This window comes from Vigna radiata, chromosome 8 (genome assembly GCF_000741045.1).
Source record: "Vigna radiata var. radiata cultivar VC1973A chromosome 8, Vradiata_ver6, whole genome shotgun sequence".
In the NCBI taxonomy this organism is placed as follows: domain Eukaryota; kingdom Viridiplantae; phylum Streptophyta; class Magnoliopsida; order Fabales; family Fabaceae; genus Vigna; species Vigna radiata.
The window spans coordinates 5708025-5710708 of record NC_028358.1 but is presented as its reverse complement, the minus strand read 5'-3'; positions in this window follow the sequence as shown (position 1 = coordinate 5710708).

The following is a 2684-nucleotide window of genomic DNA, read 5'->3' as shown; positions in this document are numbered from 1 at the left end:
GATGGCCATGACTAAGGCCATCAACTCTTTTTCATATATTGATTTATTAAGTGATCCTTCAGATAATGCCTTACTGTAAAAAGCAATGGGTCTGCCATCCTGAGTCAACACTGCCCCCACCCCTCCTTCTGATGCGTCACATTCTATGTGGAATGTCTGCTGGAAATCGGGCAACGCTAATACCGGAGCTGTGGTCAAAGCAGCTTTTAATCTGGCCATGGCGGTGTTGGCTTGTTCTGACCATGCAAACTGACCTTTCTTCAATAAATCGGTCAGTGGTTTCGCCAGCTTCCCATATCCCGACACGAAACGCCTGTAGTACCCTGTTAGGCCCAAGAAACCCCGTAACGCCTTCAAATTCTTCGGCTCTCCCCACTCCAAAACCGCCCTTACCTTATCACTATCCATTTCAACCCCTTTTTCAGAAATTTGGTGACCAAGATAGCGAATATGTTACTTCCCAAATTCACATTTCTTTTGGTTGGCCACCCAACGTTGTTGTTCCAGTACTCTCAACACCAACTCCAGTTGTCCCAAGTGGTCCCTCCAAGTAAGGTTGCACACAAGTATATCACCGAAAAAAACCAGCACGAATTTCCTAAGATATTGTTGAAATAGCTTATTCATCGCACCTTGAAACGTTGTTGGCACATTCGTGAGTCCAAATGGCATCATCAAGAATTCAAAATGGCCCTGGTGAGTGCGAAAAGCGGTCTTGGGCACATCATATTCGTTCATTTTAATCTGGTGGTATCCGACTTTTAGATCAATTTTGGAGAAGTACTTAGCCCCCCTCAATCATCCAATAGTTCCTCTATAACTGGTATGGGAAATTCGTCAGGGATGGTGGCCTTGTTCAAGGCATGGTAATCCACACAGAAACGCCAATTGTCGTCCTTTTTTTTTCACTAATATCACAGGACTGGAGAATGGGCTCGAGTTGGGTCTGATGAGCCCCGCCTTCGTCATGTCCGCTACCTGCTTCTCGATCTCGCTCTTCATAAGGTGGGGATACCTATAGGAACGTACATTTATAGGATCCACCCCCTTCTTGAGTGTAATTTGGCGTTCCGTGTCTTGTAGTGGAGGTAATCCTTGCGTTTCTTGGAAAACACCATAGTGCGCCTACAACACCATTTCCATTTCTGCTTTCTGCTCTTCAGTCAAATCACCTTGCCACTCATCACCCCCCTCCTGCTCCATTAAGCTCAAACACCACACTAAAGCCCATGACTCGGCATCCACTAACTTGGACAATGTTCTGGGTTCCACCAGATGTCGCGACAACGCTGGATCACCCCTTATCTTAATCTTCTTGCTTTCCACGTTATAGACCATTGTCATTTCGCCCCAGTTAACCCTTACTTCTCCCAACCTTTCCAGCCATGTAACGCCCAAAATGACGTCTACTCCCCCCAGTTCAAAAACAAAGAACTCTTCCTCCATCGTGGTTTCCTCCAAGTCCACTCTGATCTTCTCACAACGCCCTCACGTCAATCTCTTGTGTCTGTCACCTAGACTCACCGAATATGGCAGTGTGTCTATCGTGGATAGTTTTAATTCCTCCGTTATCTTCCTACTGATGTAGTTGTGGCTTGCGCCACTATCTATGAGCACAACTACTTTCCTTTCCCTAATTCTCCCCCTCAACTTCAAAGTTTTAGGAGATGTTAACCCTTCAGCAGAACAAGCGGATAACTCCATGGGTTTCTCCTCTGGGCCACCTACTTCTTAAATCGCATCTTCCTCCTCATCCTCCGGTAATAGCAACACGCTTAAGCTTTTCTCTGTACACCTATGGCCTGGTGCAAACGACCCTCCACAACGGAAACACCGACCTTCCTCCTTTCTCTTGAGAAATTCTGGGTATGGCAGATTTCTCACCATCCTTCCTCGATTTTCGTTTCCAACGGTGTGGCTTACCCTTGCATTTGTATTCGTCGTGGCTCCTTCCCTTCTCACCAATCCTACACTCTTCGTTCTCCACTGTTGTTGCATTGTGGTTCGATTGGGCTCCGATCTCATCACAATTTTCGTTGATCATGCCCCCAATGGGTTAATCTTGAACCCATTCTCGTACCCTCCTTGTGCTTGCATCATAGCCCCCTCTACATCCCGAGCAATTCGCATCGCCTCCATTAACTCATGTGGGTTTTGAATTCGCACCTGTCCCTTCACGTCTTCGCGCAACCCCGTAAGAAAGTAACCCATCACTTGCTCCTCGGGTATGCCTTTCGTTTGACCCATTAGAACCTCAAAGTCTCGAACAAACTCCTCCACCGTACCCATCTGGCGTAGAGTCGCCAACCTCTCGAACACCGTTCCCCTAAATCCTCCTCCAAAATGATTGGTCATGGCCGCCTTCAGACCCTCCCACGATCGATTTCTCGCTTTTTCTTTTCAAAACGTGAACCAATACACCACACTCCCCTCCATACTGATGTAAGCAATTTGCACTTTTTCCTCGTCGCTCGTCACCTTCTATATGTCGAAGAATCTTTCTACTCTATTGAGCCAACTCAGGGGTTCCACATCGTCGAAGGTAGGTAACTCCACCCTTTTCCTCCATGGTCTCTATTCATCACCCTTATCGCTGGTTCCTCTGCCCCCAGTTTCCCCACCACTCTATGTCGATTGTCATTCACGGAGCTATCGTCAGAGCTCCCCTCCATTTGATTGGCCTG